Source organism: Podarcis cretensis, assembly GCF_951804945.1.
Source record: "Podarcis cretensis genome assembly, chromosome: 2".
Classification (NCBI taxonomy): Eukaryota; Metazoa; Chordata; class Lepidosauria; order Squamata; family Lacertidae; genus Podarcis; species Podarcis cretensis.
Genome location: NC_137171.1, coordinates 13,523,119 through 13,542,205, shown reverse-complemented (window position 1 = coordinate 13,542,205; position 19,087 = coordinate 13,523,119). Strand labels below are relative to the sequence as shown.

Sequence of the window (19,087 nt, the reverse complement as noted above, 5' to 3'; positions counted from 1 at the left end):
ATATATTTCCAACGCAGAAAGATACTCATCTAAGCCATAGCTATCAACTTTCCCCCTTTCTTGCGAGGAATCCTATCCTATTCCCCTTAAAAAAGGGAAACGTTGACAGCTATGATGTAAGCACTGGACTCTACATAAATATCATGAGCACTCATAGTATTTAATGAAAAATAAAGCAGAAGTGATGCTAATATGATACACTTTTAGCCTTGATCTTGATCTTTAATGGCATGTCTGAAATGACACACTTTTTGCACTGTGGTTGTTTTGTGTTGTCACACTTGTGAGCTGATTCACACAGCATTCATGATATGACAAAATGTGCATACATGACAAATCAGCAGGTGTACAGCCCGATCAGCGCATGCTTTCAAAAGATGGTTAGTTTCTATCACTGTGAATTCCTTCTTCATTCTTGATAGAGGTACTGCATCTGGTTTAGAAACCATCACAAACCCTTCAAATGTCCCTATTTTCCAGGGACACTCTTGGATTTACAGATGCTGTCCTGGTTTCTTATTTGATCCCAGAATGTCCTGCTTTTCCTTAGGTAAAGGAAAGGGACCCCTGACCATTAGGTCCAGTCGTGGCCAACTCTGGGGTTGTGGCGCTCATCTCGCTTTATTGGCCAAGGGAGCTGGCATACAGCTTCCGGGTCATGTGGCCAGCATCACTAAGCCGCTTTTGGCGAACCAGAGCAGCTCATGGAAACGCCGTTTACCTTCCCGCCGGAGCGGTACCTATTTATCTGCTTGCACTTTGACGTGCTTTCAAACTGCTAGGTTGGCAGGAGCAGGGACCGAGCAACGGGAGCTCACCCTGTTGCGGGGATTCGAACCGCCGCCTTTCTGATCGGCAAGTCCTAGGCTCTGTGGTTTAACGCACAGCTTTTCCTTAGGATGTCACTATTTTCATCAGAGAAATATCGGAGGGCATGGAGTTATCTGACCCCCGAGCCATTTGAAGGCAGTCCTCTCTTTTCATTAGGTAAATTTCAAATCACATAATTTTGTTCCTACAGAGGATGGGGAATGGGTGAAATTTTTTAGAAACTTTAAAAGTTTCAATTGGATATTATGCAAGAGCTGGAAAAACCAGTTTCTTCCCCAGAACAAGGAATGCGGATAATGTCTAATTATTCAGATCTCAGAGGCTGCTCTTGTAAGGTCAAATGTAGGGTTCACCCCGATCGTGGAGGATTCGAGCCGCCGGCCTTCTGAACGAGCAATTCCTACCAGCTCAGTGGTTTAGAGTTTCCCAACCTTGTGCCTCCAGCTGTTTTTGGACTACAATTCCCATCATCCCTTGCCACTGGTCTTGCTAGTCAGGGATGATGGGAGTTGTAGTTCAAAAACAGCTGGAGGCACAAGGTTGGACCACAGCGCCACCCGCGTCACCCCCAGAACCTGCAGCCTCCGACGTCTCTCGAGTCAGCGGGATCAAACAGAACCGCGGCATCTAAGCATCAGCCTCCATCTAGGCCCCGCCTCCAGACACGCCCATAGCGGAAAGGACCACGCCCACCCGCTCTTTTTCTCTGGCCTGGAGAAGGCGGAGGCAACCTAAACCACAAAGCCCCGCCATTGGCTAGAGCGGTCTCGGCTCGGGCTACTCCGCTGTGTGGGCGGGGTCGCGCATCCGGGTTGAATCTGGCGTGTTTCCGGCGGCGGCGGCAGCGGGTTGGGGGGGGGGAAAAAGAGAAGAAAATAGAAGGGAAATTCGGGGTTGCGGAGCGAAGGCCGGTTCCGAGCGGGGCCTAGCGAGTGCCTGAAGCGGGTGCAGGGGGCGGAGAGCGAGCCTGGTCTCGCGTATGCGGCGGGGGGACGTTGGAGGGCGGGCGTGTTTTTGTTTCTGAGGTAAGTGGGGGCGCCTGAGAGGAAATGAAGGGAGGAATGGGCGGGGAGGGGAGACCGCCGGAGCTCCCGTTGGCGGCGGTTATCTGAGGGGGCCGTCGCGAGGCGGGGAGCCCGCGTCTGAGGGGGCTGTTGGGAGTGTCGGAGACCCCGACTGAGGCTCCTCTTTCTCCCCCCCCCCCCCAACCCTTTGCACATTTCGGAAATGTTAAAATTGCCCAGAATGTTATTGGGCTCCAACTACCAACCCTGGATGAGATCTTCACGTCTCGCAGCTTGAAGAAGTCACACAATATCCTGAGAGATCCCACCCATCCTGCTCACAACCTCTTTGAACTGTTGCCTTCGGGCAGAAGATATAGGACAATGAAAACACGAACTACACGCCTTCTGAATAGTTTCTATCCAAGAGCTCTGATTGCACTAAACAATGATCTCAGGGCCAGTTGTAAGAAATAGCAAGCAGTGAGTAGTAAGGAATGAGATAGGTTTTAGGTTATGCTATGCTTCTAATAGGTTGTGTTATATTCTGGATTATGTATGTTTTAATAGATTATGTCTGAATAGGATGAGAGTGTTGGAGATACGTGCAAATGTGTATGTGAATCCGGTCTTGGGTGTTTGATTTTCGTTGTTGTGTATACTGTGTATATACGGACAATGACAATAAATTTATCTAAATCTAAATGTTGCTGCCCCCCCCCTCAGTTTAGACTCGGTGGGGCTTACCTTCCCAGGGGAAAGCTGGAGTGGAGGAGAGAAGCTGGCGAACTGTGGAGTTGGAAAGGAACCCCCGAGGGTCATCTAGTCCAACCCCCTTTTGCCCAACTCGGGGCTCGAACTCACGCCCTAACTCTACCGACTTAGTTATCCCAGAGGCTTCGGGTTTGTCTGTGTGTAATACAGTGGTACCTCAGGTTAAGAACTTAATTCGTTCCGGAGGTCCGTTCTTAACCTGAAGCGCCGCTTTAGCTAATGGGGCCTCCCACTGCTGCTGCACGATTTCTGTTCTCATCCTGAAGCTAAGTTCTTAACCTGAAGCACTATTTCTGGGTTAGCAGAGTCTGAAACCTGAAGCGTATGTAACCTGAAGCGTATGTAAGGCGAGGTACCACTGTATATCGCTGTTGGGAGTGTCGGAGACCCCGACTGAGGCTCCTCTTTCTCCCCCCCCCCCCTTTGCACATTTCGCAAATGTTGGGCTGCCCCCCCCCACCTCAGTTTAGACTCGGTGGGGCTTACCTTCCCAGGGGAAAGCTGGAGTGGAGGAGAGAAGCTGGCGAGCTGTGGAGTTGGAAAGGAACCCCCGAGGGTCATCTAGTCCAACCCCCTTTTGCCCAACTCGGGGCTCGAACTCACGCCCTAACTCTACCGACTTAGTTATCCCAGAGGCTTCGGGTCTGTCTGTGTGTAATACAGTGGTACCTCAGGTTAAGAACTTAATTCGTTCCGGAGGTCCGTTCTTAACCTGAAGCACCGCTTTAGCTAATGGGGCCTCCCACTGCTGCTGCACGATTTCTGTTCTCATCCTGAAGCTAAGTTCTTAACCTGAAGCACTATTTCTGGGTTAGCGGAGTCTGAAACCTGAAGCGTATGTAACCTGAAGCGTATGTAAGGCGAGGTACCACTGTATATCGCTGTTGGGAGTGTCGGATACCCCAACTGAGGCTCCTCTTTCTCCCACCCCCCTCTGCACATTTCGCAAATGTTGGGCTGCCCCCACCCCAATTTGGACTCTGGTGGGGCTTACCTCAGAGCGCACCTTCCCAGACTTGTGCTGCGAAGGGGAAACCTGGGGTGGAGGAGAGAAGCTGGCGAGCTGTGGCCATTTCGTAGAACCATGGAGTTGGAAAGGAACCCCCAAGGGTCATCTAGTCCAACCCCCTTTTGCCCAACTCGGGGCTCGAACTCGCGGCCTGAGGTTGATCTAACTCTACCGACTTAGTTATCCCAGAGGTTGTGTGTAATACAGTGGTACCTTGGGTTAAGAACTTAATTCGTTCTGGAACGAAGTGCAAAAAGATGACTTAAAGCTTTCATGAAATATCACATAAAATCACCAGTTTGTTTCATAGGTTATTTTTAGAGTTACAAGCACTAACACACTCTAAAAGCTGTACACAAACAATGACTTTGGCTTGGATGTTAAACTGGAGGAAGTAGTGCTTAAATAATGAAAGGTGGTTGCTTTCAAGAATGGACTTGTCAATAGTTCATGTGTGTATGGAAAAAGTTGTTCTGCCTAGTTACTACTTAATTGTGTAGAAAGTATTGTTTCCAGAGCTATATTTATGTAAATGCCTCCTCCCTCCTCCTGAAAAAAGGCCTCACTTGGCTTCTTTCAACTACAGTGATACCTCTGGTTATGAACTTAATTTGTTCCTGAGGTCCGTTCTTAACCTGAAATTGTTCTTAACCTGAAGCACCATTTTAGCTAATGGGGCCTCCTGCTGCTGCCACGCCACCATTGCACGATTTCTGTTCTCATCCTGAAGCAAAGTTCTTAACCCGAGGTACTATTTCTGGGTTAGCGGAGTCTGAAACCTGAAGCGTCTGTAACCTGAAGCGTCTGTAACCTGAGGTACCACTGTGTATCTATATGTAGTCTTGCAAACTGCCTTGAGAACTTGGTTGTGTAGTCGATATGCAATTTTGGTGCGTTTCGGTTTTTTTTTTTTTTAAGAAAAAAAGGAAGTCATCAGTATATGGTCATCGGGGTAATAGGGCGGGGTGACGCCTCGGCAGCCATGGTAAGGTAAAGGTAAAGGTACCCCTGCCCGTACGGGCCAGTCTTGACAGACTCTGGGGTTGTGCGCCCATCTCACTTAAGAGGCCAGGGGCCAGCGCTGTCCGGAGACACTTCCGGGTCACGTGGCCAGCGTGACATCGCTGCTCTGGCAAGCCAGAGCCGCACACGGAAACGCCGTTTACCTTCCCGCTGGTAAGCGGTCCCTATTTATCTACTTGCACCCGGAGGTGCTTTCGAACTGCTAGGTTGGCAGGCGCTGGGACCGAGCAGCGGGAACGCACCCCGCCGCAGGGATTCGAACTGCCGACCTTTCGATCGGCAAGTCCTAGGCGCTGAGGCTTTAACCCACAGCGCCACCTGCGTCCCCTGGCAGCCATGGTGTTCAGCAGCAAATGTTTTACTTGGTACAGAGTTGGCTTCAAATCACTTTGTAGGAGTTGATGGGAGCTTTAAAAGATGGGTTGGGTGAGGCATGTAAGAAGAAGAAAGAAGCCCTGTGCCCTCTGCCCTAAGCACTTTGGAGAAAGGGAGGGTCTATTAATACAGAAATATAAAGCACCAATGTAATGTGCATGATGTCCGTCTTTAAAACCCCCCCCAAAAAAGCACAGAATGGCCACAAGAAAGACAGGTCCCTGCCCAGATCAGTTTACAGTAGATACGCAAATGCTTGCGCTTCCACATGTTTTAAGTTTTAAAAAACAATGGGTAGAGAATCCTTCACATAGTGGGATGATCTAGAAAAGTGACTGGCACCGCTTCTGAGGAAAGGATCTGTTGGGAAGAATTCATGTTCTGGTGAAAGAAATCCAGGACCTGGTACAGTGGTAGCTCAGGTTACAAACACCTTGGGCTACAGACTCCGTACCTCGGGTTAAGAACTTTACCTCAGGATGAGAACAAAAATTGCTCAGTGGCAGCAAAGTGGTACATTAGGTTAAGAATGGACCTCCAGAACAAATTAAGTTCGTAACCAGAGGTACCACTGTTGAAACTTAGAAGTCAAGTGAGACCTTTTTTCAGGAGGAGGGAGGAGTATCACAGAACAGTAGATAAAACAGAATGATGTGTGGGTGGTCCAGTATAAATTATTACGAATGCACCATTATTTCATCAATGACGTTGCAGAATACACATGCAAACACAACAGAAAACGAGTCTGGGAGATCCGTTAGCATGTTACAGATTTCTAATTAGTTCTGTTAGGGCTTGTCCACACCTCCATTTGCCCCCCATTCCCGCCCAACCTTCCCCCCACAGATTACTGTTTTCAGCGGATTGCTGTTTGTTCCAATTCAGTAGTAAAGAGCATATTTTCCCAGCAAAACCTATACAGCAAATGCAAAACAACTTGGACTCGTCCCTAAAAACACAGTATAAGTGGGAAACTGTAAGACCTGTGCTTTCTAGGCACAGGACAAGTCGAAGTGTGGATGAGCCCTTAAAGTATAAGGAAAGATGTTGCTGCACTCCCAACTTTCATCAGACCCAGGCATAGTTCAGCTACAGTCCCAACAGCTTCTGAAGAGCCAGTTCCCACCTCTGGATTACAGACTTTGACGCTAGAGCAGTGTCCTCAAATTAGAATACCCACCTGTGTGGTTCAGCTGTTAGATGACCTAGTTTTACCTGTTCAATGCAGGGAATCAAAAATGCCCAGCATATACTGCACACAAAAAAGAAATAGGAGTCCCTCATTTGCTTTGAAATGCTTTCAATCCCAGAAAGCATGACAACAGGGTTGAAGGAAGTTGTAGTCCAGCAATATCTGAAAGGTCCTAGATTTTCTATTCCTATGTTAGAAGGAACTAGTGGCATGGGGAGTGCATATTAGAGCCTTGCTTAATTGAGCAAGATACTGTGTTGAAGGATCTTATGGCAAGCCGTGGCTTCAGGCTGGGAGAGGAGCCAAGGGCAGAATACCTAATGCTTCAAGGAAGTGTTCTCTCTCTAGTTTGAGCATAGATTACAAGAAAGCTAATTGTTTTATAAGCTGTAAAGCAAATTTTTGCTGCCTAAATTCTGTTGTGCTGTAAGCAAGCAGGGGAATAACCAGGCCATTTCAAGGTCTATTCTCTTGCTTGAGCTATTGTATGTGGAAGTGCAACTGCAACATCTTCATAAGTCCTCTGCCCTGTAGATGTGCCCTTGATTTGTGAAATTGTTGCACTTTAACAATTGGAATACAGTGGTACCTCGGGTTACATACGCTTCAGGTTACAGACTCCGCTAACCCAGAAATAGTGCTTCAGGTTAAGAACTTTGCTTCAGGATGAGAACAGAAATCGTGCTCTGGCAGCACGCCGGCAGCGGGAGGCCCCATTAGCTAAAGTGGTGCTTCAGGTTAAGAACAGTTTCAGGTTAAGTACGGACCTCCGGAACGAATTAAGTACTTAACCCAAGGTACCACTGTAATGAGGCTTGGAGGATACAGATAATGTCATCATTAAGCATGTAAGAAAATGGTCTGATTTGTAGCATATTATCTAAAACTTGTGAGATCTCCCTTATTTGTTGCACAAATGTTCACTGCAAAGCACAACGTAACAGTAACCTATAAGTAAAACAATGACACGTGCAGGGGGATCTTGCTAACTCTTCTGAATGAATACATAAGATATTACTATATCTCTTCACCCCACCCACAGAACACCACATCTTAAGCATTTTTGGAGCAGGGTTAATGCCCGGGTTTAACTTAAATGTGAATGGAAAGTGGTTAAGCAAAATTGGCAGCTGGGTTGCTGTCCATGACACATTTACTATGGTCTTACAGAGCAACCAACTCCCCCCGCCCCATAATCTGGTTCACCAGTGAGGGGCCATGTCAACTCAGAGACCTGCTCTACTCCCGCAGAAAGCTTTGTGGGCATACATCCACCATTGGTGTATTCTTGGTGCTAGTAGTCAGTTTTGAACTCTGAAGCAGGGAATTCCAGGAGCAGGATGGAGGCTCTTTGGATCTGCTAGATCCAAGGCCCCATTTTTCCTTGGATTGACCCCAGGAACATTCCATCTGCACCAGCATGGAGTTGAAGTAACTAATTCTGTGGGGGTTGAAAATGTTGTTGTTGTTTTACCCTAGCTGGTAGATGTTTGGACGGGGCAGGTGATCTACACACTCATCCTCACTTAGGATTGTATTCTTAAATCTACTGAACAGAATTCTGCTGTTGATGTGTAAAAAGTTAACCTATCCCGTTTACTGCAACACTTTTTCACTGTCATGGTACGTATGACAGCAGTAGGTGACTACATCATGACTTAAAAGTACAGAGTATGATTTCTGTATTACTCTTGAATTGATGTGCCGTATTCAAGGTTGGAATGTAAATACTTCAGCTTGTGTTAGAATATCCTTGCTTTGAATTAAACTTCAGAACAGACATAGAACTGCTAATCTAAAAAGTTATTTTCATGAATCATTAGCTATCAACTTTAGGTAAAAGTTATTTAGCAAAGCCTATGTAATGTTAAAGCTGTGATTATGTTCTTATTTTCTGTCAACAGCTAATCTTTACTAAAGTTCTAGAGATACTTTTTCACACCACTCATTTAGTAACTTTAGTGAGAATTGATATGCAAATAAGAAAATTGATGTGCAGTTAAGAGATGACCTAATGTGTAATATTAGAGCATTTTTCCTAGATCTGTTTGCTGTATGGCCTGATGTGTAATGTTTGATCCTTGTTTCCAAAACTGTTTGCTGAGAGAATAAAGTTTTATTTGAAAATGGTCTTTAGGATGACTGACTGACTGACGTGATTCCTGGCTGTGGCTTTTGTGGCACAAACCTCTGTTTTCACTGCTAGTTCATCATCTTATGTGTAAGGCAAGTGAGGAACAGCTGTCTAGCACAGATTCCTCTGTCTCTTAAAACCTCTTCTGTTGCCTTGTTACACTTTGTTTTGGTAGAGGTTTCTGCTAGTACAAGGTGACTCGGAATCCTTAAGCAGCCATTAGGATCATAGCAGTGGTGATTTACAGTCTTGGTTTTTTAGAATTACATTTGTTTTGGTCCACTTGTCATCGGGATGGACGAATCTTCAGAATGTTTGAATCTGGGGTTAACCACCCTCATTCTAGAGTCTTATCTTGTACCCTTCCATGCTCAAAATAAGTTATTTGTATGGTGCAGTAATACAGCATAGCCACTTTTGAATAGCTGCAGTTCAGGGTTCAAAATCCCCATGCAGCCATGAAGATCACTTGGTGACCTTGGACCAATCACTTTTTCTCAGCCTAACCTACTTCACAGGGTTGTTGTGAGAATAAATTGGGAAGGATGAGAAGTACTGTATTTTTTGCTCTATAGGGCGCACCTAGTTTTTAGGGGGGGGGAAATAAAGAAAAAACATTTTATTTAAACCCCCTCTCCCCAGTCCCAAAGAGCAAAGAAGCCAAGACAGCGAGTGGGATCCATCTGCTGGCTGTCTTGGCTTCCTCTTTAGCCGCGTGGAACCTCTCCAGCTGGGAGAGGCTGTGCGCAGCTTTGACAGAAGCCAAGACAGCGAGCGGGATGGATCCCACTCGCTGTCTTGGTTTCGTTTTTAGCTGCGGGGCTGGGGAAGCCAGAGCTTCCCCCGACCCCAGCCCCCAGAACGGGTCCAGGAGTGGCAGCAAGGTTGCGAAGCCTTTGGAGCGCAGCGCGAGGTCCTGCTGCGCTCCAAAGTCTTCAGGCGGCTATCCCTGAAGCGTGGGGAGCAAGAGGGGTTGGTGCTCACCGACCCCTCTCCCTCTCCATTCGCTCCATAGGACGCAAACACATTTCCCCTTCATTTTTGGAGGGGAAAAAGTGCGTCCTATAGAGTGAAAAATACTGTATGTATGTCAACTTGAACTGCTTGGAGGAAAGATGGAATATAAATGCAATAAATAAATTGTTGCTTTCCAGGGGCAGAGCGCATGGCAGGTTGCAAAGGCAAAGGAGTAAGTGATCCGCTTGCACCAGTGCCTATGGACCTGCATCAAGTTTTATAGTCTAATCCAGCTGCCAACCTTATGTTTGGTTATGGCCCAGGAAAACCTGTCTCAAAGGTTAGCGTAGTAGTGTTTCATATAAGGTTACACTTTATTTTGGGGTGGACAGTGTTTAATGGCTACTTAAAATGTGTTTTTAAATGCTCACTGATTTAGGATTTTATAGAAAGGAACTTTATTGCATGAAAATCGTACCAGCTGATCAATCTTATTGGGCAATATTGCTTCATATCAAGCTTTTTGCTCTTGGGAAATTGGTGTTAAAATGCCGAAAACATAATACAGTACTAGTACATAATGAATCGTTTGCCCTGCCCAAGGGCATGGAAATGAACTACATTTTAATAACATGCCTTGCTGTCTTATAATTTTGTGCATGAAGTAAATTACTAGTGCAAAATTATGTCCACATGTCTTATGATATAGTTGATGTAATATTGTTTGTTGGGTATAAATAGCTTAATGTATGTTCTTGTCGTTGTTAATAGTAGTATAGAGCAACTACATGTCTTGCTTGTACAGTGCTTATAATCTGTAATATGATTTCACGTCTGGTGTTGTCTCTTCTTTTATATGTTCCTGTGGCTACAGATCATGGCTGCAGAGAAGAATGAAAACTTAATCTGAATGAGGAAGAGCAGGAAGAAGATGGGCCACTGTGATATACTCTTTGAAAAGAGCAATCGAAAGTCATCTTTGTCTTATTGCTGTTCAGGAAGGAATTCTTCTACAGAAGGTAAAGCAACTTTGTCAGAGCTCAAAGGGTGTTTGGGGCTAACACACCTGCATTTCTCTTTGTATTGAAATCTAACAGTGGCTGTGCATTCAACTAAATGGATTGATGGATTCAGTTTGTGACATATCCTGTTCTTATGGGAAAGGCAAAAGCCAAAACAAAACCCCAAGCCGGGTGCTGTTGTCCTATATTTGTATGCACATCCTATTTTTATTTTGTCATTAGAAGCTTTTAGAACTGAAAGCTTTGGAGAGATTTGCCAATCGAAATAAGATATTGAAAGGATCTTCAATTCTACAACTATGGTGCATTCATTTATAATCTATGCTATGCAGCCCAAACACCAATGGCTTCTCTGCATTACATTGTTTGACAAACAATGGTGGATGACAAAAGTTCGTACATGTAGGACTATTTTGGTCACTTTTGGGAAGCTACATAAAATGCAGATTTCAAATTCAGCTCTTTCAGAAGTACCTGAAAACTTACTCTGTAGATCCTCTGTTTCTGGAACAGGACATGTTTGAGTCCTATGGGTGTTTTCTGTACCATAATTGGCAATAAGAAAGATTCCTAGCTGAAAGCCTTATTGCTTTAAAGCAAACAGCATCTGCTGAAGGTTGTTGCTTCTGTGCCAGAAAAACAATATTTCCTGTAGTACTAATTCCTAAGTGATGGCTCAGAGCCTGCCAGGGAGTACAAGAGAACTGCTAGGAGGTTAATCGCTGTGGATGTTGCTGTAAGGAAAGGGCACAATACACTAAGTCGTGGCAAAATGAGAGATAAAGAAATTGAGCACGTGCCTAAAATTCTGTTAAATTGACTGTATAGCAGAGTTGATGGGTAGATATTTTTACGTTTAGGAAAGAATAAAATTTTAGGGAGAAAAGGCTAACTTTGAGACTTTGCTGCTCCTTTTCTGTGGAACACTCTCTTGCTGTTATTTTTAAAAGAAGTTCTTAAAGGAAACAAAGATAAAAGCCACTGAATATATGCAAGCAATGGAGAACGAGGAGGCAAAGAAATCTGTCAGGAGCATAACATGAGATAAGAGACAAAAGGTAGGTAGGAACAAGGCAGTGCAGAGCTTTAAGAGCTATTGAACACCATAATAGGGAGTTAGGTAAGAGACACATATTGGAGGGCACATAGTCATTGCTAGGCAAGGAAACTCAGGTGTGCAGCAGCATTTTGAATAGTGAAATAAAGCAGAATATGGAAGACCAATTGAACAAAATACTGCATTAGCTCACATAATTTTAATACTTGAATTACAACTTGGTGATGAAAAGAGAATCAGCAATCTTTTTTTCCTTTACAACACTCCCTGGTGCTGTGATCCCATATTACCATTTTTTTTCCTTTTTTGATCTCATTGCTCTTGGGTGAAAGTAAGCAAAGACAGAGGGCCTGGCAGAGCTTATGTTCGAACTATACATAAGCAGCTTCAAGTAGCTGTTTTGTTGACTTATGAGGCTTATGTTTGACTAGATGCTGATCTGCCTCCCTTCTTTAGAAATCTTCGACTTGGGTGTCATGATTGCTTTCAGAAGCATAATGTTCTGGAAGGTAATTAAAGGTTACGCTTTGGGGGGAGTAATCTGCCTGGCACTGTGAAAATAATATGCTTGGGCTGCAGAAACACTAAAATGATCTGTCATTCGTTGCGAAAACAAGCTCCTGGTCTCTGTGTTTCGTGCCAGCATTTTTCCTGAGAAAAACACTCTGTATGAACAAAGTGCAAAAAGATGACTTAAAGCTTTCATGAAATATCACATAAAATCACCAGTTTGTTTCATAGCTTATTTTTAGAGTTACAAGCACTAACACACTCTAAAAGCTGTACACAAGCAATGACTTTGGCTTTGATGTTAAACTGGAGGAAGTAGTGCTTAAATAATGAAAGGTGGTTGCTTTCAAGAATGGACTTGTCAATAGTTCATGTGTGTATGGAAAAGTTGTTCTGCCTAGTTACTACTTACTTGTGTAGAAAGTATTGTTTCTGCAGCTATATTTATTTAAATTCCTCTTTGTGTTTCCCTCCTGAAGCAGTTAGTGACAAGATGGCTTTCTTGAACTGACTTCTACTTGTCTTGAATCTAGCTTCTGATTAGTTAAGATGATTTTTATAAATATGGTCCTGTGAGCTTTATAAATATGGTCCTCTGAGTAATGAACTTTACACAAGGTTTTATTGTATTTATTTAATTTCTGAACTGTCTTCTGTAAGACATTGGAAAGCAATTTGAGAATAAAACAATATATAAATGTAAAACAGTTTTGAGTCCAATACAAATGTAGATGGGCGTTTTCTTACCTTCTCCCCAACTAAAGAAGATAAATTAAACACAACATTCACAGGACAATAGAAGATATGCAAATTTACTTGTCCTAAGCTGCTGGAAGGGCTTTTAATACAGTGGTGCCTCGCAAGACGAAAAGAATCTGTTCCGCGATTCTCTTCGTCTAGTGGTTTTTTCGTCTTGCGAAGCAAGCCCATTGACGGCTTAGCGGCTTAGCGCTATTAGCGGCTTTTAGCGGCTTAACGGATAAGCAGCTTAGCGGCTTAGAAAAAGGGGGGGGGGGAGGAAAAATACCCTGCAGGAACTCGCAAGACATTTTCGTCTTGCGAAGCAAGCCCATAGGAAATTCGTTTTGCGAAGCACCTCCAAAACGGAAAACTCTTTTGTCTAGCGAGTTTTCCGTCTTGCGAGGCATTCGTCTTGTGGGGCACCACTGTACTTTTTTTACTGCCATCTCTTTTAAGTACTAGAATTTACTTACTGGTAGGCCACTATATCATGTTGCTGGTAAATTCATGTCTGCTTACCATGACCAATTACCATTAATTTCTTTAGAAAAAACAGACTCTAAAAACACAAGAACACAAACGATTTAAAGTGTACTGTTGGGAGATTGTGAAGAGAAGTTACAGATATTGTCTGTATATCTACTTCTTCTATCTGACAACAGAGTCAAGTCATCCTTCTTCTTTGAGTTGAAAACCCTATAGAGCCCCACATTCCCATAAACAAGAGGTAAAGTCATTAGCCGACGACTGCTTCATAGCATTAATGTATTTGTAGGTGTAATGTGTGAAGGGCAGTGTGAGTATATTTACCAGGAAGAATAAATTGTTTAGTTTACTCAGTGCAAGAGACCTACATTTTGGAATTTTTGCTGTGAACTGGTGCAGTCATATTATCGTCAAACGATGAATTATTGGAGTCAGAATGACCTTAGTCCTGCACTTGAACATTTCAGAGTGCTCTGTCTTGTATTTCTGTAATTGATAACATGCCTGTGTAATAAGCAAGAGAGACTATCCTCACTTTGAAATCTGGGAGGCAGAGAGAGCACTTTTAAGACACTGGAAGCAGGCGCCAGTAGTAGTGTCTGTTACATAATGACTATCTGTGCCAAGCGACATCCAGACTGCAAGGTGTGCTGTGCATAAAAAGGAAATTAGCATGTGGAAGTCTCATTAGGGCAATAATTATATAGAAGTTCTTCAGTTCTTTCAGTTTTTTATAAAAATGGAAAAAGATTAACATAGAATAGTATCCCACCTTTCATTTCTTTTAAAGGAGGCTTGGGGTTGCAACAACTTTGCCCTAACCATGAACTAGATTTTCCTCTAGGGTATCACAGCCCATTGATGTGCACTTGACTGTTACATACATTCCTAAACAATGAGCCACATTGCTTCTAAAAATGTATTTGGAGGTTTTGTGTGCATTTTTTGTTTCACACATCGGTAAGATTTGCATGTAATGTGAAGCCAAACGATGCTTATGTCAGGACTGGGCTTAGTGCAAATGTACAAGCGCAAGGGCTCTCAAGGGAGAAGATCGTGACCACCTTGCTCCCCCTCTGTACTTGACGCTGCAAGCTAAGCCATGGGTTGACTTAGCATGTTGTCCAATCCTGAACTTGTGATTTGTCTCTTTCTAGACAAATGACAAGCTGCAAACCAAGAACATAGTTTGTTTGCAGCTCATGCTTTATGTTGAGCAAGACAAGTCAGGATTTGGAAGACACACTAAACCAGACCATGGCTTGGCTCACAGGACAGGAGGAGCAGCCAACAGCTGCGTGTCCTCTCTGAAAACTCATGTGCTCACACATTTTCACTATGCCGTAATTTGGCATTATTCTGTTTATTTATTTTTTGCATTTATATCCCACCTTTCTTCCAAGAAGCACAGCTCTCTCCATCTCCATTGTATTGCTACAACAACTGTATGAGGTAGGCTAGGCTGAGAGACAATTAAAAGGGGATGACTGAAAAAAGGGGATATTTTATGGGCAAACTTGGTCATTAATTCTTCTGGTTGACATTCTTAGTATGTCCCTGGGTGCTCCAATAGAAACTGGAGTCTCTTAAAAATGACAAAAGCTTTTTCTGTTTAATTTACATTACAATGCCCAGAAAGCCATACATTAAGTAGCTTGCTCTATTCTGAATTAAAATTGGAGGCGTGCATAACTACACATGGAAAATGTCTGTAAGAGTAAGATTCACTCATGTCCTATGCTTTTGCTTGAGTCACACTTTGCTTGAGCATGCCTCCTAATTGAAAGAATGCAAAACCAAAGCATGCAGAGACACAGTGAAAAGTCTCATTTGATAATAAGGTAAAGGTAAAGGTACCCCTGCCCGTACGGGCCAGTCTTGACAGACTCTGGGGTTGTGCGCCCATCTCACTTAAGAGGCCAGGGGCCAGCGCTGTCCGGAGACACTTCCGGGTCACGTGGCCAGCGTGACATCGCTGCTCTGGCGAGCCAGAGCCGCACACGGAAACACCGTTTACCTTCCCGCTGGTAAGTGGTCTCTATTTATCTACTTGCACCCGGAGGTGCTTTCGAACTGCTAGGTTGGCAGGCGCTGGGACCGAGCAGCGGGAGCGCACCCCGCCGCAGGGATTCGAACCGCCGACCTTTCGATCGGCAAGCCCTAGGCGCTGAGGCTTTAACCCACAGCGCCACCTGCGTCCCCCATTTGATAATAGGCCCCCCCCTTCCTCCTGTGTTGCTAATGACTGGATCATTTAGTAAGGGGTGGGCATCCTATGTCCAAAGGCATATGAGCCCACCACCATGCTGAAGCAAGGCAGACCTGAATCTGATTATGCCTGAAATGGAGACCTCTTTAAACCACTTATACACCAACTTGGGTCCCACGATACAAAAAGGGATATAAATGTAAGGGGGGAAATGATAGAATAAAACTGTTTGTGTGTTAAGGGCCATGTTCCTGTTAGTGACCATAGGTTGGCAGTGAGTGGGGTCACCCCTTCTCTTTGCCCTATAGAGGTAGGGACAGATCTCACTTGAACTGATTGCATGTAGAGGGGTTTTGAAATCAGACAGAAGGCCACAGGTTGTCCATTCCTGATTTAGTCACACCCAGTGCAGATAAGTAGCTAGCTTAGAGCATGGTGTTAGTAATGCCAGAGCCATTGATTTGATCCCCCATGCCGGCCTTTTTGCGCTGAACAAGGGCATCATGCAATCTTTCTGAGATTACCTGGAGATTCACCCTACATTTTCAGAGTTCCGGGGCTGAGAAATAGTATGCAGCAGTGGCACTTTTCAACCCAGTGCCTTTTAAATTATTTCTGTTAAATAAATAAAATACAATTACCTGCTATTCTCCCTGATGTAGCAAACCAGGGCTCTTGTACCCTAAAACAGCAGGAGAGAACTGAAGGGGAAGGATTCCAGACTAGGATAGGAGAAACCACTGCTATATATATATTTTTTATTCAGAGCTCTTAATGTGACAGGCAGTTGGTCTGGCTCTGGCAACCATATTTCTAGATATACCTCAGATTTTTAACCAACTGCTAGATTGTTGGCTTTCATATACAGCGGTACCTTGGGTTACATATGCTTCAGGTTACATACACTTCAGGTTACAGACTCCGCTAACCCAGAAATAGTACCTCGGGTTAAGAACTTTGCTTCAGGATGAGAACAGAAATTGTGCTCCGGCAGCGCGGCGGCAGCAGGAGGCCCCATTAGCTAAAGTGGTGCTTCATGTTAAGAACAGTTTCAGGTTAAGAACGGACCTCCTGAACGAATTAAGTACTTAACCCGAGGTACCACTGTACTAGATTCCCATCAGCAAACCACAAGTATGTGTCATCATTCTTTTTGGTTGTTTTTATTATTGTGTGTATCAGCCTCACACTTACTGTATTCAGGTTTTTAAGGGGGCTTTTGTGTGTATCTCAAAATTTGTATCTCAGAAGTCTCTCAAACTGTGAACTCTACTATTGGTAGCCTAAACTCTTTCTTCTTTTTTGGTGATTAGACAGCTCATCGTTTTAGCTTAAAAGCTATCTCCTAAAGCAGTAAACTGATAGGCTGCATGGGAATTGTAGGCTTCTAGCACTAAGTTGCAATGAATAACAGAAATGAGTAAGTCAGCTGTCTGTTGCTATTCCTTTAGCAATTGAAGTTACTGACAATGCTGTTATTTGAAGATCAAGCAACAGCAATATTTCAGATAACAATTGCTTCAAAAAGATACCCAAATCCCTGCACTCCACTCACATGAGTAGACTGTGGTTTTTAATTGTGCTGTCTAATCCCTCTCCCTCCTGTCGTTGGCAAGGAAATGGAATTTTAAAAGCCTTACATAGCATAAGGTGCATTAGCTGATTGCAGCCACATGATACAATTTGATTACAGAAAACAGGATAATACAGTGCTATTCCTGAAAATTTGTGTAACAGGCAAAATGCCTCCATGTAATACCAAAATAAGTTACAATTAAACCCATGCTTTAAGAAAAGGCAGAAACATGAACAGTTTCTGAGTCCGTATGAGACCAGAGATAGGGAAAGCTACCTATGCCTAGTAAAGGTAAAGGTAAAGGTACCCCTGCCCGTATGGGTCAGTCTTGACAGACTCTGGGGTTGTGCGCCCATCTCACTTAAGAGGCCAGGGGCCAGCGCTGTCCGGAGACACTTCCGGGTCACGTGGCCAGCGTGACATCGCTGCTCTGGCGAGCCAGAGCCGCACACGGAAACGCCGTTTACCTTCCCGCTGGTAAGCGGTCCCTATTTATCTACTTGCACCCGGAGGTGCTTTCGAACTGCTAGGTTGGCAGGCGCTGGGACCGAGCAGCGGGAGCGCACCCCGCCACAGGGATTCGAACCGCCGACCTTTCGATCGGCAAGTCCTAGGCGCTGAGGCTTTAACCCACAGCGCCACCTGCGTCCCCTATGCCTATGTGATAGTTAAAACTTGGCAGCATTTCAAGTATAGGTGTTGTGGTACTCCTAAAAGGAAAGCTAAATAAGCCTCTTTCCCATAATAGGTTGAAAGGATGGTTCTCAACTTTCCACCCTCCTAGCCTGTCAATGCATTATAATAGCATATAAAGCAGGATTTAATTTCTCCTAAAATTAACTGTCATAGAACTGCTCTTAGCTTTCTGTATGGAACGGGGGAGGGTTGGTCCAAAATAACACCGGAAAATCCATTTGGGCATTAAGCAGATATTCACTGCTCCTTTGCAGATTTTATCTTAATAAAATGTCTGTTTATTTCTAATGCCAAACCCAGTCAGTGTTTTTAAGTATGCTTTCAAATCCAGGGGATATGGTCCTGGGTAATTTTGCATTTGTTTTTTTAGATAAAACTTTGCTTTGGATACTGAAACATGTGTCACATGTTTCTCCTACTTATCTTTTATTTTATTCCTGCTCATCTTTTATTTTCTTGTGCCATATATCAACCTGATAAACTCCCATTTCTTTTTAGCATGCACGCAGCATGTATTATGCATTTTAGTTCCCCTGCATTGCACAGGTAAAACCAGACTGTCTAACAGCTGAACCATTCAGTTGGGTATTTTGATTAATAATTTGTGAACATCGCATCAGCATCAAAACATGTATGCCAGAGAGCTACAGGTTCCCCACCAGTGATGCAATCTCTCCACAGTTAAATGATGTCTTCATTTTCTACTGAATAGTGTGTACCAGTCTAGGTTTCACAGTTTACTGACCACTGATGTTTGAGCTTGTAGTACCAGAGATCCTGCACAAGCATTGTACATTGATAGACTTCCACTGGACTTTGAACTAATTATGGTATTGCTCTGAAAACCCTTCAGAGCTTCCTAGCATTTGGTAGAACTGAAGGAAGCCTTGCTACCTAAATATTTTGAAGGCTATACAATCTTAGGAAACTGTTATCCAGGTACCAAATGGTTGTTGCTTTGTTCTGTTCAGTTTTGCTACTATCCTACACACAGAACAAACTATGATAGTTCTCATTTATGTGAAGTTGACTCTGCAAGCCGCAGTGAATTTCTCCTTACTGTGAGTTTTTCTTGTTTTTGTTTTTTTCATTTGGAAGTATTAAAGTTCAAAGAACCTCTCACTATGGTTTGGCAAAATATTATCCCTGCTTCTAAAGATAGAGCAAATCAAAGTGGCATCTTGGGATCAAAAGAATGAATCATTTGCAAAGCTGGAAATAAGACATGGAAACGTATTTGGAACTAATAAGAGAATTCTTTGTTAGTGTATTTTTAACCAAGGGGTCTGTTCCTGTGTAAAGTTAGTGAAGCCTACATGCACTGAGTGGGACGTGGGTGGCGCTGTGGGTTAAACCACAGAGCCTAGGGCTTGATGATCAGAAGGTCGGTGGTTCGAATCCCCATGACGGGGTGAGCTCCTATTGCTCGGTCCCTGCTCCTGCCAACCTAGCAGTTCAAAAGCATAACAAAGTGCAAGTAGATAAATAGGT

General features: G+C 43.9%; 1 protein-coding gene across 2 annotated transcripts in view; it reads left to right on the top strand.

Moving 5' to 3' along the window:
• The first annotated feature begins 1,690 nt into the window (after nucleotides 1-1,690).
• The window catches only part of RNF41 (ring finger protein 41), a 35,005-nt gene continuing 17,608 nt past the window's right edge, over nucleotides 1,691-19,087 (top strand). The window contains exons 1-2 of one of the 2 annotated variants that reach the window (XM_079966418.1): nucleotides 1,691-1,856; nucleotides 10,174-10,318. The gene's annotated coding sequence lies outside the window, so the exon portion shown is untranslated. The remainder of the gene's footprint in view (nucleotides 1,857-10,173; nucleotides 10,319-19,087) is intronic. The other variant, XM_079966419.1, reaches the window with a different exon arrangement.